Genomic DNA, 26963 nt, shown 5'->3' with positions numbered 1-26963 from the left:
TGAATTTCATCAAATCTACTAGAGTGAAAGCAGATTAATTCATGCTATTTAAAATATTCCAGAACATAAAAAGCATTTTTAAAAACTTTCCTTTGAATTTTATGTAATTACATAGTTCTACAAACAAAAGTGAAGAAAGACATGGCAAAATTATCAAAACTATCAATATCATTTATAAACATAGATGCAAACTTCCATTTAACATCAGTATCAACAAGTGTATCCGTAATAATAATAACAATAATTCATAACAATTCCTTGTGAGCAGAGAGAACCCACAGAGTGGCCCAGGGCACTGTTCTTGAGGAAGACCACCCTTCAGAATCCAGTTTGACAGAAAGCATGGGAGTTGGCATAACCCCAAATAATACAAAAAAAAATTGTCATGGAAAGAGAAACTGTTTTGACCCTTGTTACTGATGAACATTGGGGAGAAAAGCATTTGCCCATCTATAGCCACATGCCAAGCGCGTGGCGTGTGGCGTCAGCCGTGAGGTCCCTGCAGAAGAAGTGTGCGTGTTGTGGAAACACAGACCTGGCTCTGGAGAAGGTTGGATCTGCTCCAACAAATAAAACTGGCAGGAAAGTTCCAGTGGGGACTACTGTTTGGTTAAGGTTATGAGGCAGCCATGCTCCTTCAGCTTCAGCGGAGACTCAGGGGGAACCTTGGGGTGACTCTGAGCTCTGGGGGCCCCCAGGGACTAGCTGTGCTGTTGTTAGTACTGTTATAGCACTAGTACCTGGTCAAAAGAGGGAACAGTTGCGAGGCCTTCCTCTGGGTCTGTCCTATCCTAGTAGCCTTTAACCTGCAAATCATGAGACCAGTGGAACTATATCCACGGAGCTGAGACTAACCCTCAGGACGAACTCAGAAGTTGGGCCCATGGACACACGGAGCCACTGTAAGCTGGAATTGCACCAAACTGCATTCCTGCGTGGCCCACCTATGCCTCCTCTATGGCTGGAAGGTGACAGTAATGCGTGGTATTTCAAGTCCATTTGTATTTGTTTAAACTCGACTCTGTCACTACAGTCCTCAGAGAGAATGGGATTGTTTCTCCTTGTTCCCGAAATACCCTAGCAAGTGTCTACAGGCGTTTGGGGAAAAAGTGCTGGAAAAGTATTCACCACATACCCTGGCAGTGGGCATACAGCTCCTTCCTCCAGGGATGGACTCTCCTTCCGTCAGTTGGCTCTGCACCTGGGAACTGACTTAGAGGCATATTCTCAGGGAGGGACCATGGTTTTCCATTGTGGGAGCCGACACCATTGTCTGCTTGTGACAGCTCCATTTTCATTTGTTACATAAATGGAGCAGGCAGCCCGTCTCCACTCTTGGGAAGACCATGACTTCCTGGGGACCCCTAGCGATGACCCTGATCGCCACGCTGGCTTTGCTAATGATACTGCACATAACTACTGATGAGGATTTCTTCCTAAAAATTGGTTGAGCTTTGGAAAAGCAGTGAAGTTTGAGGCATTTTAATTTATTCCTCCTCTCCTCTCCTCGGTGGTATGGAAAACCAACAGCCTCACAATTATAGTAGCTATGGAAACCAGCAACCTGGTGGCCACTAAGGACAAAACGGGCATGAAACTCCAAAATTCCCATCCCCAGAGAATTGTCGCCATCGGCTCTGTCTGCCAAGTCCCTGAAGAGTTGCCTTTGGAAGGATTGTCTACACTGGACATGACTCAGCTCAATCTGTGCCCACAAGCCATGTCGGGCGTGTTTGCTGAAAACAATCGTCAGCAAGTGTTTAACACGGAAGCTGCCTGAGGGAGTGACAACGGGTGGGACTAACAAGAGACTGGCCGCAAACTTAAAAGGGAACGCTGGGTTGAGATATCTTTCTGGAGACTTAAAAAGCTTGAACACGTTCCTGGGAATCTAGAAGACATGCACTTTGAGGGCTGTGCCGGTGCCCGGAAAGAAATGAGAAGGCCCTACTTGCTCACCTCTGGCTGACCTCCCGGCTCCATGCAGCAGGAAGGGAAGGCTCTGGCCGAGTTATCAACCACCTGCGTAACCACTGAAGGTGCCCCCTGACAGACACACAGGGACCCTCAGCAAATCTGGGAGACATTGGCTCAAGGACACGAGGAAACATCTAAGTATTAGCTGATCTTTAAGCGAACCAAGCAAAAACTTCAGTGGCCACACATAGGAAAGAATATACATGTTATATGATTAGCCCAGAAAAGTCACTAAACGAACACACAGCAACCATAACAAGCTGTGTCAGGAGGGTAAGAGGGAGGGAGGAATCTGATGTCCAGGCTTGTTACATTACATTATTTAAAATATCTAGTTTTCAACAAAAGATTGTGAGACATGCAAAGAAAGAGGAAGTTATGGTCCCCCCTTGGGGTGGGGAGGGGCAGTTAATAGAAACGTCCCCTGAGGAAGCCCAGACATTGGACTTACTGAGCAAAGACTTTAAACCAGATAATATAAATACATTCAAAGCACTAATGGAAACCTTGTCTGAGAAAATTAAATGAACGTGTGAGAATGACCTCTCACCAAATATGAAATACCAATAAGAAGAGAAAAAGTAATGAAAAGAATCAAATAGAAATTCTGGAGTTGAAATATAATAACTGAGAGTTTTAAAAATCACATCTTCTGAGTCCAGCATAAAAACCATCTGGTATTCAATAGTTCTCCAAAGATTGTCTCTGCTTTAGTGGCTGGCTATACACTTGCGTTATCATAAACAATGCTCTCAGTTATAGGACTAAATTCCTACTTAATACTTCATGGTCTTGGGGAGATTAAAAAGTGCACAATGATTGCAAAATTGTATAAGCCCAGATTTTTAAAAGTAATATTTTGATATTACTTTTGATATGGTTTGTTGTCCGCTGCTTTGAAGAACCTGATACTTAAAATAGTCATATTCATAACCATTGCCAAAGCTGCTGTCTTCTGATGGTAAACGTGCTGCCCCACCATGCATGTGAGCGCGTGCGCGCGCACACACACACACGCACGCACACACACACAACCAGGGTGGAATGCATTCTGTTTCCCTTCCACAGCCTAAACTCTCCCTGCACAATGAGCTAAGTTTTCCTGCAAATATTCAAGGGATTTTCTCTGCTTACGAGAGCCCAGTGACCTTTCCTGCTTCCACTGGGCAGTATCCCGGCTTTCCTAATGAAGACGGATCCAATTCTTGTAATGGTGCCGTGAAAACGCACCAGAGATGCTAGACATAACTGCCTCCATCCTGGTACCTGCAGCTTCCTCGCGATGCGTAACCCACTGTTGGAGCTTCCCCCCAAGAACGTAAAGCCTGAGAGCCCTGCATAGGAGGGGGGGTGAGGTGGTGCTTTGCCGTGGATTTTGAAGGACAAATAGAGCTGCTGGACCTTCACTGGCTTGGGGAGAAGGGCCACAGGGCATTGGTGACTGGATGCTCCGTAAACACACAGGTGTGGTCCAGGGTCGGGGACGATGCTAACTCGTGATCTGGGGCGGAAAGCAGAGAAGCAGACCCTGCTGCCAGGACGCACCCACTAGACCACACACTGCACCTGCTGGGTGCTATTCCAGATGGACACCCCCGTGCTGCCACAACTCACTATCGAAATGCAGACTCGCGGGAGGAGCTCCCTCCACTTTCACACTGAGCCAACGCCTTGGGTCAGACCATGGAGACAGGAGGAGGCAGGTGATATGTCCAGAGCCTTGGCTGACAGTGGCGGGTCTGTCCCAGCGACAGCCTCGGGAAGTCAGATTTTCAGGCTGTGATAGGTCCCCTGGAGGCCAAGGAAGGGACCCAGCGAGCAGCCAAACTTTGGGATGGCCCTCCTTCCGGGGCAGAAAGGGGATGGGGCGGAAGTGACACACCGGCCCCTGTGTGCAGAGGGACAGCCACGTCTCCCCTCACGCTGTTGTAGGCGATGTCCTCACGGTCTGCTCCAGTCGCCAGGCTCGCAGGACTGGAGGTGACTGATGAGGAGGCATTTTTCCTGGATAAAGTTCTCTTCTGAACCATGAGAGGCCGCAGGGTTCTGGCTGACTGTCACACACACAGCTGCTACTCCACAGGCAAAGCCACATCCGCCTCTGTTCACACTCATTCTTTTCTGCCGCCAGCAGGGCGCTCCTCACCCCCCAGGACCACAGCACACCCACACTCAGGTCCCCACGGGGTCCCCCAGGGAATAAAACCGATGGCTTAAAACTACCCATTAAGACCCGGAGGTGGCTCGATTTCTGGTGACGATTCTGCGTTTCCTCTCTTTCTACATGTTCTTCTTTTCAGGATTGAACTCTGCCTTTCAAAACTCATCATTAAAGTGGACGATGGCAGGGCGGGCTAACTGCAGGGGCTGTGGCGTGACAGCAGCGGCTGAGCCCTCAGCCTCCCGGCCCTCGGCACTTGCCCCCACACCTCCATCTCCATCCTTGGGCTGACGGACACTAGGGCCTCGAGCGGTTTCCGGGAGCAGAGCCAGCAGACAGTGTGCAGCCTCATTGTTGCTCGATGCTGATAATTCCAGGATGCTTGCTGGGGACTCAGCAGAGGACACGTTCCAATACACTGCTCCCCCCCCCGCCCCCAGGTGGAGCCTGAGTTACAACCAGCTTTCCATCTGCTTTGGGACAGTACGGCTGGTCTCTCCTCCTGGTATTTGCGTCTCCTCTGAAAGGGGAGCCTGTTGCCCACCTGGGAGGCTGGTGAGCTTGCTCCTGGGCTGGGGGAGGGGTGTACTGGGACCTGGCCCTGCGGCTGTGCTTCTCCCACCTGGTACCCTCAGGAGATGCACGGACAAGATGGGGAGTCCTCGGGAGCCCAGCGAATTAGGGCAAGTGTGCGTGTACGGACCCGCCATTCAGCGGTGGAGCTGCCTGCGTCCGCTGCTCAGAAGTTGTTTGTCTGTCATCCCAAACACAGCTGTTCTCAGGTCCTACTTGAAAACAGGAACTACTCCCATGTGTATAAACTGCAGAAGTCCCTGTTTCGTCATTTGTATATAAGAGATATGACTTAGTTTTGGCAGTTTTGTTTCCAGAAATATGTAAGAGTGTTGATAAAAATCCTGTATTTATATGACACTCTAGAGTCTACAAACCTGGTGGGTGACACAGCACGCACCAGAAATAACAAGCAGGTCTGGAGCTTGTCTGGTCCTACCCAGAGCACAGTGAAGCGTGTGGCCCAAAATAGGTCTGCAGGGACCTTCCTGTGAGTGAGTGAGTGAGTGAGTGAGTGAGTGAGTGAGTGAGTGAGTGAATGAATGAATGAATGAATGAACACTCAAGTTCGCTTCCACCAAGAGCACACAGAGCTGTAGACGGGCAGGGAGGAGCAGCCCCTCCAGCTGAGGCCGTGGGCACAAGATGGATGGGAAACGTTGGGAAAATAAGACACAGCATCAGCCCCATGGGAGGGTTCTGCCCCGCCAGGGGGCAGATGGGACACTGGACGGGGTTGGGGGCCCATCTCAGGGCACGTGACCACCAGCCTCAGTGGTGGATTCCAGCTAGTGTTTGTGGAGGGGCCTTTAATGGGACCGCAGGGGACGAGGGCTAAGGACCGTTGTTCTGAGGTGAATGTCACAGCAGAGAATGGCCCCAGTGGGCATTCAGCAACACGTAACTTAAGGCACTCAGGTGGCTTTGGGTTCAGATAAGGAGAATCACCTGGCCCCGAGCCTTTCACTCCAGATACTTGTGAGAGATTTTACAAGCCCAGTCATGAAGCCATGAAGCCTGGATGCTGTTATTTCTCTCTCATGGTCTGAATTCAGCACTGGTGGCCGCAAGGGGTCCTGGAGAACTGGCAGGAGGGGCAGTCAGCTTGGGTCATGATGCTGGGTGTAAAGGAGAAGGGACAGCATGGTCCTGCCAGGCCAGCGGGAAGCTGTGAAGGTTGGAAAATAGTGACCGCAGCCTTCGTGAGGGCCAGTGCAGGCGGCCGGGGCCCTCGGCCGGCCAGAGCTAGGGTGACAGGCTGTCTGGGGATTGCAATATGGACGTTTAGGGTATCTGCTCAAACCTGTTCTTGGCAACGAGGCATTAATGTGCTGCCCACCTCATTCCTGTGTAACGGAGATGGGGGGCCTGGGTTGAGAGGGCACTTTCACTTCATGGCTGTGGGACACCTCAGCAGGCCCTCAGGGGGGCAGGACAGCCATGTGTCCCCGTGTCACAGCTCTGCCAGCTGTCTGGGAAGGGCGTTGGACTGGAGCCCAGCAGGTAGCAAGCAGGGGATGTGTCCATGGTCCCCAGGGTCAGATCCATCCAGCTTGGGGACACAGGTGTGACTCAGCAGCCAGGCCTGCATCCGAGCTGCATTTCCCAAACAGCCGTCAGGGCCATCATTTCTGGCTGCTCCTGCAGAGTGACCAGTGGGACAGCCACTGGGCCGTGACTGCGTTCATCTTCCATGAGAGATCGTCAATTCAGCCCCACACAGCGGGGGTGGGGGGTACCTGGACGCCAGACAGGACCAGGCTGTGGTCCTGGGGCTGGGGAAGCCCCCACCACCAGAGCAGGGGCGCCGTCCTTGCAGAGGAAACGGGGTCGGGGTCAGTGGCAGCTTTGTGGTAGGAGCGGAAGGAACCGCACTCGTACACAGCAGCGTTCCCAGCTCCCCGGCTCCCTGGTCACCACTTTTTTATACTTTGTTTTTAAATGCCCTCCTTCCCAACGTGCTGGTAATATCCAGTTTCTCTGTAAAGCAGAACTTGAGAAAGTCATGGGTAAGTGCATGGGGCCAACAAGCCCACTCAAATTAGAAGGTGTGAAAGTTTGCGAGTTCTGGATTTTTAAACCAGTATCACTTTTTTTTTTTTTAGTGGAGCCAGCTACCTGATGGCCCTTGTTTTTCCCTCTTCCAAGAAAAATATGCCCAATTGTTTTCTTTTTCTTTTCTTTTATGTTTTTTATTTATTTTTTCACCCTCTCCCCTCTGGCAACTGTCAGCTTGTTCTCTGCACCTGGGAGTCTGTTTCTGCTTTGCTTTGTTTATTCATTTATTTTTATTTTTTAGATTCCACATATAAGTGCGGTCGTATGGTGTTTGTCTTTCTCAATCTGACATAGTTCACTCAGCATAATATCCATGTTGTTGCAGATGGTAAGATTTCATTCCTTTTATGGCTGAGTAATATTCCATTGTGTATATGAGCCACAATTTCTTTATCCAATTGTCTATTGATGGGCACTTGGGTTGCTTTCATAGCTTGGCTATTGTGAATAGCACTGCAGTCAACATGGGGGTGCATGTGTCTTTCCAACTGGTGTTTTGTTTTCTTCGGATAAATACCCAGAAGCAGAATTGCTGGGTCATAAGGTAGTTGTGTTTTTAATATTTGGAGGAACCTCCGTACTGTTTTCCATAGTGGCTGCACCAATCTGCAATCCCACCACCAGTGGTTCCCTTTTCTCCACGTCCTCGCCAGCACTTGTTTGTTGATTTACTGATGATGCCGTCCTGACAGGAGGAAGGTGGGATTTCATGTGGTGTGTATTTGCCTTTCTCTGATGGTTAGTGATATGAGCATCTCTTCATGTGTCTATTTGCCATCTGTATGTCCTCTTTGGAGAAATGTCTATTCAGGTCCTCTGTCCATTTTTTAATGGGATTGTTAAGATTTTTGGGTGTTGGTTGTATGGGTTCTTTATAAATTTTGGATATAAACCGCTTATCAGATGTATCATTGGCAAATACCAGTATCTTCTCCCATTCAGTAGGATGCCATTTTGTTTTGCTGATGGTTTCCTTTGCTGTAAAAAAAATTTTTAGTTTGATGTGATCCCACATGTTTATTTTTTCTTTTGCTTCCCTTGCCCAGGAGGATATATCAGTAAAAATATTACTAAGGGTAATGTCTGCTAATTTATTTCCTATATTTTCTTGTAGGAGTTTTATGGTTTGGGGTCTTACTTTTAAGCCTTTAATCCATTTTTAGTTTATTCTTGTATATGGCGTAAGAAAGCACTCTGCTTCACTTTTTTGCGTGTATCTGTCCAGTTTTCCAAGCACCATTTATTGAATAGACTGTCTTTACCCCAATGTATATTCCTACCTCCTTTGTCATAGATTAAATGACCATATAGGTGTGAGTTTATTTCTGGGCCCTCTATTCTGTTCCATTGATCTGTGTGTCTGCTTTTATGCCAGTGCCATGCTGTTCTAATTACTATATCCTTGTAGTATAGTTTAACATCAGGGAGTGTGATTCCTCCAATTTTGTTCTTTTTTCTTTTCTCAAGATTGCTGTGGTTATTCGGGTTTTTTTGTGGTTCCGTACAAATTTGGGGTTAGTTGTTCTAATTCTGAGAAGAATGCCATTGGCATTTTATCATCATTTTTGTGCTGTCGTCACGTAACATTAAGTCTTGCCGAGAGGGCTCCCTGCAGCATTGTGCAGGGGGCACCCAGGCTTGTGTTGTGCGTGGGGTGCACAGACGAGAGCTGGGACCTGAAGCAAACGTGCCCCTCCTCCAGAACCCAATGGGCGGCCGTGGGAGGCTGAGGGGCACAGAGGCATTTTCCACCCGGCAGCCTGTCCCCCTGCTAAAGTTGGTCTCTCTTCCCATGAGCCAGTTCCAGCCAGGTCACTGTGGTCCCCAGGACACACCCCCACCTGTCCCCTTTGTGTGTTCACGCTGCTCGCCCTGCAGCAGAAAGGGAAGCCACCGCGTTCCTGCCTAGCTCAGCCCTGTGAGGCCTTCCAGCTCCTCCAGGAGTGGTCTTCACCACCTCCCCCAGCCTGGGCCGGCCAGGCGTCTGCCCTGTAGCTCCACGTAGCCAGTGCACCCCCCATGGCAGCGTCTGCCAGTTCTGTTGGCTTTCTCATCGCCCCACAGACAGGAGGGGGAGGGGCCCAGCAGACTAACTCTGTCCAGTTTCTCCAGATCCTCACCAACACTTGTTCTTTTCAGTTGTTTTTTATAGTATCTCTGGGGAAAGAAAGAGGCTTCTAAGTGGAGAAACGAGAGTCCTGTCAGAGGCAACAGCAAGACAGTGGGGGGGAGGGGGCACAAGTGCAGAGGACTCGGCAGAGTGCAGGATAAGACATGCACCTGCTGTGAACGGGTCCTCCCAGGTAGAAAGGCACACGATTCGAGAAGAAAACCAGGTGCTCTGGAAACTTCTAGAAGACCTCCTAGGTCAGAGACAGCCTTCCCTCTAACGGAGGGGATGGTCAGCCTCCAGGACCCTAGGATGGCACCTGTGCCTGGGCAAAGTGGCAAAGAGCAGCGTGTCTGTCCCAGCCCCCTTCCCTCCTGCCACGCGGCAGCCAGGTCCCTTGGGGACGAGACCCCACTGCGGGCCTGTGTGGGGCCCTCTGTGGGTGACGAGCTGCTTCCCTGAGTTAACTAATGGCGGCCACAAACCACCGGCCAATCGTATAATGAGATTTAATATTTGATGTCAGGTTATTAGAATATAATGAATTTGCCATTTTAATATTGATGGATGATCACTGCTATTAAGGCTATGGGGACAAGTATTTAGTGCAAAGAGAAAATTAATTGCTGAATTAGTGGCACGCGACCCTGAGGGAGATGGCCTTGGATGTGGCCTGGGAGCTCCTTGCTCAGAACTCCCGCGGGAAGGACAGGTCCCGTGCTTCATCTGGGTTGTAACTGTGTGACGTCTTTGGAAGAAGACGGGCGACGAGGACGTGTCCTCGAGGGACTCACATGGGACACCGCAAAGGCCATCTGTGCAGACTGGAGTGTGTCCCCTAGAAAACAATCCACATGTCAAAGCCATAACCCCCAGGGTGACTGTATGTGGAGATGGGGCGTCTGAGGACGTGATTCGGGTTCAGTGAGGTCATGAGTGGGGGCCCTGATCCTGCAGGGCTGAGGTCCTTACGAGAAGAGGGAGAGACACCAGAGATCTGTCTTGGTGGGAAACTTGCCGGTGACACCGAGTCGCCATGTGCGCCCGCAGGCAGCAGGTGCAGAGCACGTGCCGGGCAGGGAAATAGAGACGCCCAGGAGTGGAGATTCTGTTCACCACTGTGTGCCCTTGTGGAAGCCCGGGTCCATTTGACCTTCAGTTTCCTCAGATGTCAGAGGGAGTGAACATAAAACTCCTTCCTCTGGAGCATGACTGTCACGTCAGAATGCAGTCATGGTGGGAATAATTTGAAATTTAATTTCATTTGTAATTTGAGAACTGACGTCCTGGCCAAATGTCCAGAGGCTCGTCACATCTGTGGAGTCTGCAGGACGTTCGAGGCATTCTTGGTGCATAGAGGTAGGCGGCCCAGAGAAGGGCCAGGTCCGAGTCCTTCCCCAGAGGCTGGAGGGAGAGGCGTGCAGGGCCACGTGGCCACGGGGCGGGGCCGGGTCTGGGGGCCCCCACTCCCCAGGCCTGCCAGGCGTCAGAGTGCTCAGGCCTCTTCCTGAGTCTTATCTCAGACTCCAGCTGGGGCCAAGGCGCCAGGTGCACAGGCAGATGACAACGGCCATTAAATGTGGCAGTCGATACATCCTCAGCCAAAGCCCAGGTCACCTTTCCCCGGTGTGTTCCAGTTTCCTGTCTGTCCTCACTTTCTGGTTAGTGGCTTCAAATGTGTGTCTTACCTGAAGTTTGCACAGAAGTACACTTTAAATGAGTGGTTGTCAAATGGGGCAATTTTTCCCTTTAGGGGACATTTGACAATGGCCAAATCATTTCCAACATCACAAATTCAGGATGGGGAGAGCTGCTGGCATCAGGTGGGTGGGGGTCAGGGCTGCCGCAAAACAGCCCCGAATGCACAGGGCAGCCCCCCCACACACACACCAAACCCCCCAACGGAGAGCTGTCTCTCCTCTATGGGACAAGTTGAAAAAACACTTTAGTTAACTGGGATATAATATTTGAAATGCTCAAAATTAGGCAAAACAAGAAAGACACATGGGTCAAGTTTGTACAAAGCACTTTGATGAGTCTCAATGCATGAGTGCAAGATGGAAGGTTGTGGTTCCACTGACAGGCATTGGAGGCGAAGGTGTCACTAAGGACCTCTGTTTCCGATGGGCCAGCCTCTCACACTGTGTGCCATGAACCGAGGGGAATGAGGCAGAGGCAGCTAAGTGCCCACAGACAGTCCTGTTCTCCCAGGCGCCTGTGGATGTCTTTCCTGAACCTCCCCTGAAGGGCTGAGGCGTGTGAATGACACCCAGCCAGGGACACAGGGCAGAGAGCGCGTGTCCCCTCCGGGCTGGTCCGGGTCTCCTGGGAGGAACCTCCACACCCCTTCCTGGTCCAGGTGGCTGGACCGTCCTGGCCAGGGTTAGAGACACGAGGGAGGGGCCACGCCCCCGAATGGCCAGTTGAGAAGAGCTGCCCGATGGGGCTTGTCCCATTTGGATGGTGATGAGTGAGAAATGCACTTCAGGGGATGAGTCACTGGGAGAGCCGCCAGATGTGCCCTCAGACCACCAAGGAGGCGTTCTGCCGAGTGTGGGCCCCCTGGCAGACCTCAGCATGGGCGGGGCCCTCGGCCACAGGGCCACCCCCTGTGGCTGCCTGTCTCATCCATAAGTGCCCAGAGCAGCAGTAGAGTTTCACGGCAGGACCGGTGCTGGTGCCTGTCCAGCCCCTGCCCGCTAGCTGGGCTGCGGCAGGTGCGTGATGCCTGATTTCTGACATTGTCCTGTGCTGTAGGTATCAGGTGGGGCCCGTTCTCTGGTTATCTGTCGAGACCGCTGCTAACATAGTGCTTTTTCATCACTTGCTTATTTATTTTATTTTTATGAACTTTTAGCATATTTTAGGACAGTTTTATGGAAAGGTTGTCCTCCACCCCGGTTCCCACATTGAAGCACCTCATGCTCCTAAGGTCCATTGTCACAATCAATGAGCCACCAGTGACACAATGTCACTAACTAAAGCCCACGCTGTTTGGATTCCCCCAGTGTTACCTGATGTCCCTTTTCAGCTCAGGACCCCATCCAGCTCACATGCTGTTTCTGGTCACGTCCCCTTGGGCTCCCCTTGGCTGCGTTTCTCAGGTTTGCCTGGGGTGCGATGGCTGAGCGGTGCGGGGTGCTGGTGGGAGCTGCACAGGGTCACCTCTCCTGGGACCTGTCTGATGCTTTCCTCAGATTAGACTGAGGAACTGTTTCTGGAGGAGGACCACAGAGATGGAGGCCGTTGCCACACATCCTAGGGAGGGCGCCCGCTATCAGTGTGACGTCACCACCGTGTGGGCCTGCGTCTCTGGCTGAAGCGTGTTGGGCGGGGAGCGACAGCTTTTCCAGTTCCCACAGCAGGCTGACTCGGGTGTTATCACCTGTAGGTGCCTGTGAGGGCACGGCGGGCAGAGGGTCCACGCAGATGCCCAGGGCTGGTCTTCAGGGAGTGGCCGACACCTGCCTTGGGCTCAGCTGTCCTCGTCCTCAGCTCACGGGCCTCTCCATTCCACCCTGAGGCCACCCCATCACCTGTGTGGTGTCCTCCCCTTCTGGGCGTTGGTCTCTCACCTGAGACAGTGGACGGCGGGGAGTTGTGACAAACATGATTGCCACTCCTGTGTCTGCTGAGCATTTTTTCAAAGTCATTGTCATGTGCGCTCCAACGTGGAGGAAAGCCCTAGAGACGGAAGGTCTTGAAGGCCCCTAATAGGGTAAGGGGTCCGTTTAGGGGGAATCTGGGCGCTCTCCCCTGAACCATCTCCAGGAAAAGCAACATAAAGCCCCGTGCGAGCTCCACAGTCACATGACCTGCTGGTCTGAGAGCTGGTGAGTCAGAGCAGGGGTTGGGGGAGGTTGCCGGTCGCCACTGAAGCAGGTCACCCGGGAAGGTGGACGCGGTGTCCCCGCGGGCGCTTCCTGAGAGAGGACTCCAGGCTGGGAACTGAGGAAGAGCTGCTGCTTTGTCATGAGCCTTTCCCCAAGTCTCTCTTGGTTGTAATTCTAACACGTGCATGTGCGTGGCTCGGGGTAAAGGCCACGTCTTTGGGGATAAAGGTCCTGCACGTGCAGGAGCCAGCTGACCACCCAGCCCGTCTCCCAGACCATCCTGTCTGCTCACATGCTGGTGCCCCCAGCGGCCTGCCCGCTCCCACGACCAGAGCACTGGCCCACATGGCTCCTCCCACCCTTCCAACGGCTGCCAACCACAGCTGTCCCCTCAGGAGCCACCTCGTCCTCCCAGATTGTGCCCCATGCAAACAAAACAGGACTTCAATGAGGAGAGACGTTATGCAAGAAGGCTGTTGCGATGGAAGAATGGCCGGTCTCAGAATCTGCAGTCATGTCAGTCAGATGGCATGATGGGAGTCTAGCAGGCCACGTGTCCTCCTGCGGTCAGCGGGCGAGCTGCTGAGGAGGAGCTGGGCATTTCAGTCCTGCCCAGACTCAGGGCCCAGCCGAGTCCAAGCTCCTGGAGTGGTCAAGCCAAGGCAGAGGACAATTGTGACCCCTGGGCCATCAGGGCAGACACACATCCTGCTGCAAGACCAAGGCCATCCTGAGGCTAGGAGTGGCCCGATGGAGGAAGGTCAGGGCCAGTCCTGGCACACGGACCCCAGTGCACATGGTCAAGAGCTGGGATTCCTGGGCAGAGGGACCCAGAACCACAAGCAGCCTGGCAGCCCTCAGTACTTGACAGATTTACATACATGACTCAAACAATGGAAGAACATTCTGGGAGAAAATAAGATGTATCAAAGTAAAGAGAAGTGGGAAATACAGCCTCATTTATAAAGTCTGTGTGTCAAGACGTGTCACTGTTGGACAGCCTGTGGTGACAGTGGCCTTGCGGTTCACACTTGGGTAGTTCCCCGGAAAGATGTCTGCGTCCCACAGAGCTCAGCTACTGCCACAGCCAGAGCCGCCACGTTGGGCTGTTTCACCCAATGTGGGGATGAAGTTATCAGGTCTAACAGAGGTGCCAACCCTGAAATCGCCCTCACATGTCCCCGGTCACCTAACAGCTGTCAGCTCTCGGCCTCCGTCAGGCTCCGTCCCATGACTGTGCTCGACTTCCGTATAAGCAGCCGGGACATGTGGCAGGAGGGCTGCACCTCCCTTGTGTGGGGCGTCGCAGACAGGACTGGTGATATATCAAAACACCGCTGTAATCAGCCAGCCAGGCAGTCAGCCCTGAGGAGGGCGCAGCTGAAAATGACACACTTGCCCTGATTAACTGGCCACGTGCCCCGAAGCGGCCTCAGTTATCCTGGGGTGGAATGCGCTGACAGGGGTCTGAGGACGCCAGCAGGCCCACCTCAGCCGCCCCCAGAATCCGGCCTGCGTCAGTCTTCAGGTTGCTTAGCAGGAGGCCCTAGAGAAACGTGCATCAGTGCGGTCCTTTGAAACTTCTTCTATAAAAACACAGGAAGGGAGCATTTTACAGTTCGTCTTTGCAGGCCGTGTGTCTCCCCCGCAAGAACTCAGCTGTGCTGAGGTGTATGTTAGATGGTTGCTATGTAACTGCTACAAGCTCAGGGGCTTACTTAATCCACACACGTGTGACCCATGCTTTCTGTGGACTGAGCCCCGGCACAGCTTAGCAGGTCGTCTGCAAGGCAGCCATCTGTCCTCATCTGGGCTGCACTGGGGAGAATCGGACCCCGCCTCCCTCGGTCACGGGAATAACGTGTTTCCTTATGAATTCAGGACCCAGGCCCTGGCTCCTTGCTGGCTGTGTGCCAGGGACCACCCTCGGCTCCATCCGCGTGGCCCTGTCCATGGTACTTCTCAGGGCAGGCAACCGGCTCCTGGCAAGACAGCGAGAGAGAAGCGAGCGAGGTGGTGCCTCTGACGGCAGGCGTGACAGCTGCCCCTTCTCCATGTTCCAACCCTGAGAAGCATGTCACAGGTCCCACCACACACGACGGGAGAAAACATGAGGGCACCACCACCAGAGGTGGGGCCGCAGGGTCTGCCTGCACAGAATGCAGGAAGAACCACAGGTAACACTCAAACGGACCAGCACTGCCAGGCCCAGCAAACACTTATTTCCAAAAACAAAAGAAGAAGTCGGTGGGGTCTGGTCCGTGGGCTGTAGTTTTCAGATCTCTGATTTAAATCTTACCTTTAAGGATACAACTGGCAATTAGGAAATAAGCTCATTCATTTTATCTTCTACTGAACAAAGTGGGGGTTACAATTATAGCCATAACATTATGTGATTTTCAGACTAGACAAAGAGCGAACCAAGTGTAAGTTTTGTTTTTAGCCAAATGTTTGAGAAGATGAAAAGTTCCCCTCAGCATCACATGTGGCGTCTGTGGCACTGTCAGGAAGAGAGCCATCTCTGCAATGTTTGCGTGAAGCCGGCCGGTCTCAGCTCCATGCCTAGTCTGTCGGCGCCCAGCGTCACTCCCCTCAGCCTTGTGGACCTGCTTCCCTTTCCACGAGCTGCACTTTCGCAGGCACCGAAGCATGGCTCCGAGTCTGGTGGGCGTTCACAGGGCTGGGAACAGACGTTCAGATCTGGGAGGGTGGGGTTTGCACGCGGTCGGTTCATTGAAGCAATCGCAGTGCGGGGTGAGGGAGGCAGGGCTTAGGTGAGGGTACTGAGATCACGAGGGCCCACAGTCTGGAAAACCTGTCACACTGTCGCGGAGCCAGCCAGAAAGAACACTAGAGAAAACTCTCAAGTTGGGTGAAACTGTATTCAAGCATTATTTCATGTTTTGAATGAGTCAGCAGAGCCAAGGAGGCAATGCGTGGGCCCAGTGTGTTTCTGTACGAATCACCCATCACTCTGGCCTGTTCCAGAGCAGGGCCTGGGCCTGACTGCTGGGAAGGGACACACCGGCCCATGGAAAGCCCTCTCCTGGTGACGGGCACCATGGGGCCAGCACATCAGGCACCCTGCAGGGCTCCGGGCTGGGCTCCTGCGCTCGGGTGTCCATTCGTTACCAGTCACGGCAGGTGGGCAGGGAGCCCTCACCCCTCAGCAGGTATGGGGTTCCCTCTGGGCCAGGCTGGCTGCACAGAAGCTGCCACTGCGATGAAATGAAGCCTGTCCCCTCCCATCACACGTGTGTCCCCTGTCCCCCCCCAGGCAGACCCCTAAGGAGGACCCGCTCCCTCCAGCACTTCCCACAGCCACTTCTCCTACCCATGTCAGACGTTCCACGACATTCCATGGCCTCCAAAGCCTTTGCAGCCTGTCACATGGGAAGATCTGGGTCCCACGGCCGCACTAATGGCTCTGAGTCTTTTACTCCCTGAGAATTTTCTATTCAACTTATGAAATGATAGGTGGAATTCAAATCCTTTCAAGTGACACCATGTAGTGTTTCCTCTGCTCATCCTGGAGAAAAGCGGGGCGGTGACAAGTGCACAAGTGGGGTAGGGTTCCGCCCGGGGCCCACAGACACCCCAGGACCCGCCGAGGCCTCTGGCTGACGGGCCACGACGCCTGACCCCTGAGGTTGTGTGAGGAGCACAGGCCCTGCCCTGTGTGGAGCCCCTCGTGGAGGTGGCCTGTGTTGTTCTCAGCGTCATCGATTCTGGCAGAAGGGAGCTGCCGTCCTCTCTGCTGACCAATTGGCACCGACGTGCACCCTAGCCAACCAGGAAGAGCCACTTCTTAGCTCCCTCAGGAGGCAGGACACTATAATAGGGGCTGAGCCATCCCACAAAGACAACACCTACGTCTGGGGCCCTGCACCCCCTTCCCCACCAGCCAGCAGAGCCTGCGCGAGCCACCGAGACCCCGGGGTTGCTGGTGGGATAAGCATGGCTTGTCCCTAGCCCGCCTTGCTGAGGCCAGGTTGCCATGGAAACCCCCAGACTCCGTAGAGAACTTCCCAGCTGTCTAATTTAAGCTGGGAATCACAGGTAAACTCCCAAGTAAAATACACTTCTATTTGAAAAGAGCTTTGTTCCCATTGCCACTGAGAGGAACGTCCTTTGAAAGATGGCACGCATCAAAGGAAAGGTGACAGAAGTCACACGGCCATGTGCTCATTCTATCAGAGTCAGGCCAGGGAGGAGGGGCTGGGCCTGGCACGTGGGAGCAGCTGCTCTGAGTGCCCAGCCGAGCAGAGACCCCGGTGCTTTGTCGTCTGCGCCCTCTGCGCAGGAGAGTGTGTGCAAACACTGGGATGGAAACTGGGGACCGAGCTTCAGGGTCACAGATACCCATGCTGTGAAAATTACCTAAAAAGTAGGACAATGCTCGCAGACAGTCACCTTTACATCCAGTGAGGTCACCACGTATTTATTCACCAAATGTTTATGGAGGAACGGTAACATGCCAGGAACTGCACCGGCTGGGGGAGCCAGGCCCCTGCTGGGGTCATGGTCGGGGGCAGTAGACGAGGGGCCCGAGCTGACCCAGAGCCCTAAGGGACATGTGGGGACCAGGACGCAGGTAGGAGGGGGGCCTGTGTTGTCTTGTGCAGACCGACGGGAGCAGGCATTTAGGTTGTGGCGAGGGTGGCCGGCTGCACAGGCTGGTTGGGGCCATCCGGTGACACTGCAGTCTTGCTCCCAGAAGTGGTCCAGGTTGGACAAGAAGGTCTGTGGGTGCTTCAGTCAGAATGGAACTAGTCTTGGTGGCCTAATTATCTGGGTAGTTATTCTCCCAAAACTAAAAATCTGAATATAATACCAGAATTTAGCAATTTAAAACTTGATTTTAACCTTAGAAGTGGCCAGAGCCAGACTGCGAAGGCAGAATTCTAAAATTAAACACATCACACCCACTCGTGTTCTGTTTTTGAAGTGGCTTTGTTGACATGCAGTTACTTGCACACATTTAAAGGGTCCCCTTGCCAAAGTTTTGATGAAAGTGAGTCACTGTGAGACCAGTGCGTGCATCACTCAGGTTTTCCTGTGGACCTGGGGTCTTGCTTTCAGGATCTGGTCTGGCTGCTGGCAGCGGGCAGTGTCACAGGCCGTGGTGAGCGCCAGGACAGCTCCCCTGCCCCCTGGCCCCTTCCGGCCTCAGGCCCTTGGCTCACAGGCAGGTGCTGAGCTGCAGTCAGGTCACTGCGTGCGGGGAAGGGACCTCTGCACACCAGTGTAGCCCTTTCTCTGAAGGCGCCCCCTCCCTATAGTCTGTCTTACAAACGCTGTCTGCCTTGGTCCCGATACTCTGCCTGGGGTCCCCCTCAGGACGGGGGAGGGGCAATCCTGGGTCACCTGGTTCGTTCCCCTCACTCAGTAATCACTGTTGCTACTTATGAATGAGTCTTAAAACTCGCTGCCTCATGTTCTCTGTCCATTTTTATGTTTCGTGCCGGTCTATGTACAGAGTATGTTCGCTTGCTCTCAATCTATCTGGTACAGAGGCAGAAGTCCCCACCCGAACACTTTCAATGGCTCTCCAGTGCTTCTCAGAACTTTTCCTCCTGCTCCGCTCCCTCTTCCTCCTTTTAGCACTAAGAGAGAGTGCTCGGTAACTGGCCCTGTTCATATCTTCCGAGTATGAGTGTCATCTGAGGACTCGGCTGGCCCAGCCCCTTCGTGACCGTGCCTGGCAGCCTGGTCCTTTCCTCCTGCCAGCTCCCCCTCCATCATTTGGCCCCACTACCCCTCCACCACCTCTGCGTCTGCTGAGGCATTTCTCCAGGGGGATGACCCTCTCCTGTGTGCCCAGCCCGAGGACCACAGGGCACAGAAAACCTCCTATGTAGTTCGTTGAGCCTCTGAAGATCAAATTCAGTAGTTGTGTAACTAATTATTCAGTATTGCCTACGGTGCCCCGCACACGGTGGGTGGCACGTGAACGCGTATGGTTGGGGTGGGCAATGTATGAGGTGGCCCTGCCCCGAGGCCCCCCGCAGCCTCCTGGGGGTTCCACACTCACTGGACACAGCGGTGAGTGTCAAGTGTGACTGGGGACTCCAACATGAACTCTTCAGCTACTCTGCCTGGGAAACATCATTGTCTGTGCTTTGAAATCCCCTGTCACTGCCCTTGGAAGCATTCCAGGACCTTTGCAAAGTGCAGCATTACGGGTTTTGATCCAAGTGAATTTCTGCAGCAAATTTGCAGCTGCCATTGGCTTGGGCTTGAGCTGCTCAGGGCCACCAGGCCCGGGCGGTTTTCTGCCTCATGCCACTGGTGCACCCGTTACTGCTCGCTGGCTGGGAAGGATTGCGGTGGGAGCACGTGGCCTGACGTGGCAGAAAGAAGGGTGAATTGGGAGACTTCCCTTTCTCCGTTTTCCAGTCCTCTGCTCTGGTCTGACTTTACAACTTGTATTTAACAATTTTATGCACAAGAGTGAAACTTTACTGCAACATGTGCCCACTCGATATGTTCATGCATAAAGCACGCTCTAAACCTTAGTCGGAGGCTCCAGCTGCAACATTAAATCCACCCGCATTTCCTCCGTACGTTCATAAAAGCTTTCAGTGCTGGGAAGATGATATGCAGAACTTTGAGTCTGGGGCGCAAGAGGTTCCAACCTGCGTGAGCCTTTGCCCAGAGCAGAATCCGATGGGCGTCTGGCCTGGGGGCGCCGAGCTGTCCTGGTCCTGACACCCCAGGGAGCGGGGATGGTGCTGAGATACTAAGGGAGTTGGCTGCCATTGGACAGGGCAGTGCAAGGAGGGCTGACGGCAGCAGCTTCCTGCTTCTCTTTGGGAAATGAGATGTCACATCAGAAATTACACACAGTTATTTGTAAGCAACAGGAGACTTCCAGCTGACGGGGAGGAATTGAGACAATACCTCCGGTGATTGCAGCCCTGTGTGGACTAACATCTGGTCTCGGGAAAGCCCTAGAAACAGGCGACTGTGACTATTACAAATTGTGGATGCTTTTCCCTAGGTCTGAACCCAGCAGATTTAGTTTGAGACGGTATTTGACATTTTGCATTATTTTTGTAACCGAGTGACCTGCGCAGCAGGAACAAAACTGCCGCTTTCCTCCAGTAACCTCGCCGCATCTCCTGAGGGGCTGGGATCCAGCTCCCAGCTGCCATGGCCGTTGTCCAAGACACGTCTGGCTTTTAAGTTAATATTTTCTAAATTACCACAGTCTTCTCATGTGAAATTATTCAAAAGTCATTAATTAATATGGACAATGTGGATCTTGGGGACGTCTGAGACGACACGCGCTCCAGCTCTGTTCCATAACCCCGTGGGCGCCAGCTGGACTTCACACACTGTGCTGTGCCTGCAGACAGGTCACCGAGCTGCCACCTGAGGAAGGGACAGGAGGACAAGCAGATGCACGAGTCACACACAAGACGGACACCAGGCCCACAGCAGGGCCCTCGGCTTGGCGCAGTGGGTGGGGGGGGTCACAGAGAGCAACTCTTAGTCCGTTTGGGCTGCTGTAACAGAAGACCACAGACGGCGCAGCTGGTAAACAGAAACCTGCTTCTCACGTTCTGGGGGCTGGGTGTCCAAGGTCACGGCATCTGGTGAGGACCTGGTTCCCAGACGGCGTCTCCTCCCCGGTCCCTGCGTGGCAGAAGGTGACGGGAGCTCTCAGGGGTCTCTCAGGGGGCAGCTACCTTCTTTACTTCCTTCCTTTCTTCCTTCCTTCCTTCTTCCTTCTTTCTTTCTCCTTCTTCTTCCCTCCCTCCTTCCTTCCTTTAGTTTTGTCTCTTTCACATCTAGGTGTCACGTGGAGATTGCTAACATATGAAAAGTACTCATAGGTAGTAAAAATGTCTCTGCCCAAAAAAGAAGAGACACAGCTGCCCAAAGCATGAGAAAACCTACAGAAGCCTCCTCGAGCCTTCTGACCTGGTCACATTTCTAAGCTGGTGACAGTTTTGTAGGGATCACAATATGAGTGGCTACGACTGTTGCTTCAGGTCTGGTCTGTGCTGTGAAATCCAAAATGCACGAAACTTAAGTTTATTTACAGAAGCTCAAACATGTGCGTCCAGTGAGGCACATGTTCCCTGTCCGGTCTGTGCTGTGAACTGACCACTTTGGAGCAGCCGCTGCTGATGCAGCTAAAGGAACAGGCATCAGCTGCCACTGCCGGGCAGGGGTGGTGACACTCGGGGCGCGCTGCCCCGCTCGTGCCATGGGTCTGCTTCACCTCTAGCCGCCACACATGGCACAGGCTCAGTTCTGGGTGATTTTATCAGCAGCTGGACTCTTTCGGGTTTTGTTGGTAAGGAGAAAACATTCCAATTTAAAGCCATCTCCTTAGCGTCCCCAGGATGCTCGTGAATGAGGTCACCTGCTCGGGTCCCACCGATCCCCATGGAAATTTAATGAAAGTTTGTGATCACTTAGAGTTAGTGACAGTGATTATTTAGAACTTGTCCCTTCAGCTAAATTGTAACCTCCACGGGGGTAAAGTACCCGCCGGCTGCCGACTGGTAACCTGGATCCAGCACACAGCCGGGCCCGGCCACCAGACGCAGCTCCGAGTGCCTCGCTCTGCGTCTTCCGGTAGCAGTGGCTTTATTGGCAGTATTTTCACGTCCGGGTCCTATGACAGAGAGGCACCGGGCACCACGTTTCAGGGGTAATGAAATCACACAGGAAGTTGAACAACCCCATCGTGTTGCCATAAATCAGCAAGATGTGCCCATTTCCTCTGTGCTGACTCACTGCCCCTTTCCTGCGTTTAGAACTCCCTTCTCATTGCTGATTAATAGTTTCTACCTTTTAGCCTGAGCAGCTGTCATGTATTTTTATTATGTTGGTCATTAGCTACTTAGAAAAATACATAATCTGAAGGGCTTTTCTGCACGTGTGTAGCATTTCACCAAGGGTCTGGACACAGCCTCAGACACGCAGGTGCGTGCACACAATACACACATGCACACACATGCACACATGCACACACACACATACATACACACACGCACACAATACACACATGCACACACATACACACACATGCACACAATACACACATGTACACACATGCACACACATACACATCCATGTACACGGCATGTCACCAAATTCCCCAGTATTACAAAATGTAACTATATAAATATGTTATTTTTAAAAATGTTTCAACAGTGGTTTGAAGAACTGTAGAAATTGTGTGGCTTTTGCATTTTTTTCTGATTACAATATGCACGCTCATTATAAAGAACTAGGAAAAACAGAAGACGCCACAAAGAAAGTATAACTCGCCTGTGATCTCACCGCCTTTTCTCCTGATGGAGATGCACTGAAGTAATAAGCCCGCCCCTGCGGACTGACCGTCACTCGGGTCACTGGGTGCGGGGCAGATGTGGTCCCCCAGGAGGCACGTGGACGTGCCCGAGTGTGGGCTCACTTAGCACTTCCCCAAGCTGTGTCACGGTCACAGGGGGACTCCTGCCCTCCAGGTTCAGAGCCTGGACTCCTGATGACCCCCAGCGGCTGTCGGGGGCGCCCTGTCCCGCTGGGGGTCCCACACATCTGCGAAGGCAGGCTCCAGCCCTTCCCCCAACATGCGTGGCAAGGGGAGAGAGAGTGGGCACCTCAGCTCATCTTGGGGAACCCCAAGGCAGAGCCCATTTCTTGTTTGGGGGAGCAGTAAGGTCCCCACTGATGAGGCCCAAAAGTACCCCCAAAAGCCTGGCTGATCGCTCCCTACCCCGCACCTTCACTCTAGGGGGGCAGAGGGACACATGCGTCTTACTGATTCCTGGGGGCAAGAGGGGCTGAGGACCCCTCCTTTATCAAGAAATAAAAGGAGGGACTTATCCTCTTTGAAATACAGCCGATCTACCGGCTAAAGCCCAGGTGTGGGTGGGGCTGGCTCCTTCTGGAGGCCCCAGGGGAGCACCCACTCCCCACCTGTTCCAGCTTCTAGAGACGCCCATGTTCCGTGACTGCAGCCCTTCCTCCATTGTCACAGCCAGAGACGCCAGGGGAGTGTTTCTCACTTGGTGTCACCTGACACTCACTCCTCTTCCGCACTCAAGGACGCTGTGGTTACGTTGGGTCCACCTGGATAAGCCAGGATAATTCTGTCATTTTAACATCAGCGCACAACTAGAACCAAGCTAGAACCCACCCTCTACCTGAGTCCCCCTCTGCCATGTGACAAAGGCGCTTGACAGGTTTGGGGTATTAGTACGTGGACAGACTTGGGTGTCATGCCGTCATCCTGCCTGCCACGCTTCATTAAGGAGTGCCAAACACGTTCCTACTGCGGCGACATTAATTTTCATTCACTGGGGCAGTGAGTGACAGTTCCCATTACTTTGGGCGTTTGGACAGATTTTGTTTTTGGTCCGTTGAGTGTGAAATGAGATCTCATTTTGAGTTTCATTTGTCTTTCTCTGATAACTAATTAGAAAAAATACATTTTTAGAATTTGTGAGTCAATCTCATGTGCTCTTTTGACTTACGTATTGCAAATGTTTCTATTAATTATGGCTTGTATTTTCAGAACATTTATATTTATTTTTGGTGAGCAAAAAAAGTTTTAATGTTGCCAATTTTATCAGCCTTTTTGCATCTGAGGAAATAGTCTCATACCCATAACTTATAAGATATTCTCAAAGCCTGTTTCTAAAACAGTTATCATTTGCCTCTCATATTTAAGGTTTTATCCGTCAGAAATGAATTTGTACGTATGGTGCATAGGAGGAATTTGATTTTAGTTCAATGTTAGATTCACCTATTACCTGTCGAAATTTTGATTGAAATTACATTGAACCTGCAAATACTATGTAAGACAATTGCTATCTTTACACTTCTGAGTCTTCCTGTCAAATGTCGTATCTGGCCATATATTTGATGTCACCTTCCAGGAAGTCACATGACACCGCTCACACGCGTCTCCTCCCAGGCTTATTGGCCCTTTTCATTTGTTGTTGATATTGGAGCTAACTTTAAAATCAGTAAGTGACAAGCAATGCCCCCCTCTGTCCCCTTCTTTCTCGTTCTCCCTGGCTGTTCTGACCACATCTCCAGGCCCCCGTTGGCCACAGTGCTGGCCCGATCTGCAAGGACGACACGTAACCCGTCAGCACCATCTGGCACCTCTGCAGGTGGTGTTCTGTGCCTGCTGTTCACCGGGAAAGGGACATGCGCACCGTGTCTCTTCTCTCAGTGGTGATGGCTCGGGTGTCCAGAGCCTTGAAAACTGTTGTCACAGAAATTGCACCTGTTTTTTCTTGTTTGTTTTTTCAGGCAGAAGAATAAATCTAATCCCTCTCATTCCATCTTGGTTGAACACTATTTTTAATAAAGAAAAAAAAAGCTGAAAATAACCTAAATGCCTACCAACAACAGAATGCAAAAATACAGCACACTCTTACAATGAAATACTATACAACAGGGAAAATACTTTACGTACTTCAGCGTGAATGAATTTCAAAAAATATGTATTTTGGGTAAAGTAAAAAAAATTAAATCAGGTCTTACGTTTAAGTCTTTTATCTTTTTTGAGTTAATTTTTGTGTGTTGTGACAGACAGCGGTCCAGTTTCATTCTTTTGCACACAGCTTTCCTATTTTCCCAGCACCATTTACTGAAGAGGATTTCTTTTCTCCATTGTATGTTTTTGGCTCCTTTGTTGAAAATTATCTGCCCATATATATGCGGATTTATCTCTGGGTTCTCAGTTCTATTCCATTTGTCTGTGTGTCTGTTATTCTGCCAATACCATGCTGTTTTGATTATTGGCACTTTGTAATAGAAATTGAAGTCAGGAAGCGTGATACCTCCAGCCTTGTTCTTTTTTTCTTAGGATTTCTTTGACTATTTGGGGCCTTTTGTGGTTCCATACAAAGCTTATGATTTTTTTGTTCTATTTCTTGAAAAAAAAATGTCACTGAGATTTTGATGGGAATTGCATTAAATCTGTATAGTGCTTTGGGTAATATGGCCATTCATTACTATGCTCAGCGACATAAGTCAGACAGAAAAAGTCAAGAGCCATATGACTTCACTCATGTGGGATATAAAACTGAAAGCAACAAAGGAACAAGACAAACAAATAAAGAAACAAAAACTCACAGACACAGATGACAGATGAGTGGTTAGCAGAGGGCTGGGGGGAGAGGAGAGGTAGAAGAGGGTAAAGGGGTCGAATATATGGTGATGGAAGGAGAAATGACTCTGGGTGGTGAGCACACAATGCAATATACAGATGTCATATTATAGAATTATACACTTGAAACCTGTATTATTTTACTAACCCATGTCATCCCAATAAATTTAACAAAAATCAAATAATGATAAATACAGAATTTTTCCATTTAAAGTTCAAAGTACACAAAAATCAAGAAATGTGTTGTTCACCCATGCACCTATGGGAGTAACACTGTAAGGAAAACAGGTACGTGGTTAACACCCAGATCAAAAATACAATGACCTACAGTGACACACAGGTGGCGCCCAAGACACAGGGGGCCCAGTGGTGACCAGCTACATAGGTATTAATTTTATGATTATTGTTTTAAAATCTACATGAATGCTTATACTATTGTGTGCATATGTAAGCAATGCTATATCTTACAACTTAAAATATTGTTTTAAAGTTTAAATTGACTCTACTGCTCAATTAAAGGGAAAATTTGCTCACCCTGGAAGAATACAAATTTCACCTACTTACCACTCTTAAGAGACGTGGTTAAAACAAAATATGAACATTTGTAATTATCAAAATCAACAAGCAAATAAAATACAAGAAAACAAAGGAGAAATTATATAAATGTGATATTACCATGTTTCCCCAAAAATAAGATCTAGCCAGACAATCAGCTCCCATGTGTCTTTTGGAGTAAAAATTAATATAAAACCCTGTCTTATATAAGACCCAGTATTATGTTATATTATATTATATTATGTTATGTTGTGTTATGTTATATTATACCCGGTCTTATATAAGACCCGGTCTTATATTATAATAAAATAAGACCGGGTCTTATATTAATTTTTGCTCCAAAAGACGCATTAGAGCTGATTGTCCAGCTGGTCTTATTTTTGGGGAAACACAGTACAAGAGACATTAACTGACATATTTCTGTATTTGATACACCAAATAGAAATGGGGTTGTAAATGTTCTCAACAATATAATTAAGAAGTAATTAATTCACTTTAATTGCATTGGAAAGAGTTTGAAAAATAAATAATACACTCTGCCACACATGCAAATAAAAGAGTTCAATAACTGGCAAAATCAGAAATCATATGGAGAATGTGCCCTGCTGGTGTCAGAATAATAACACTAAAGACATGAAAGACAAACTTTAACTGAAAATGACGTAAAAGCTGGGAGTGAAGATAGAAAACATGCCTCTTCCCGTAAGTCCTGGGCCACGCATGGAAATCCAACAGCAACTGTGATTTGCTAAAAGAGATAAAGTTATTCACAGAGAACTTTGAGGGGCAAAAACTCCACTCGTATCAAATTTTGTTGCCTTCATAGTTATTTGTTTAAAAATAAACAATAAAAATAAATGAGCTTGAAATCTAAGAAGTTAGCATGAGACCAAGAAACACCCAAAGGAGAACGGGAAGATTTAATTAGCTCGAAAGCAGGAAAGTCACGATTTGGGGACAGGACGGATTAAGTCCAAGACTCTTTCCTGTGGGAGGACAGATCAGGCGAGCGTTGCCCATCCCGGTTCAGAACCATGCGTCACGGGTGATGGACGCAGGGTGAACCCATGGGCACGAGAGGGAGGCTCTCTGTTCACATACAGCCTAGACCACCTCGTTCAGACAGGCCATTTGGGGGAAAGTGCTAATGGCCAAAATGACCAAAGAAATAATAGAAACCAGCTATTGGCCAATGGAGCTGATAAGGAGCAGTTCCTGCAAAGGTGAGTGTAGATGGGACCCACCTGCCTGACCCAAGCTCATCACCCTCACCTGAGGTCAGCAGGTTAGCAAACTCCATTTGCAGCCGTCAGTCCGCTTGTCATGCCAGGTAACACAGTTAGGATTGGGGGGTTAGGACATGGACATCTATGGAGACGGAGGGCATCCTTCTGCCTCCACTGGATAGGCGTGTTATGTTATGTCAGGTCATGTCATGGCATGTATGTTGTTATGTGATGTTATGTTTGTGTGTTATGTTGTACTTAAATACATATAATTGGTAGATATCTGTATTTAAATATAGATAGATGATAGATAGATAGATAG

This window comes from Rhinolophus sinicus, chromosome 1, assembly GCF_057876585.1.
Source record: "Rhinolophus sinicus isolate RSI-liver-muscle chromosome 1, RSI-T2T, whole genome shotgun sequence".
NCBI lineage: Eukaryota > Metazoa > Chordata > Mammalia > Chiroptera > Rhinolophidae > Rhinolophus > Rhinolophus sinicus.
This window is presented reverse-complemented; position numbering follows the sequence as displayed.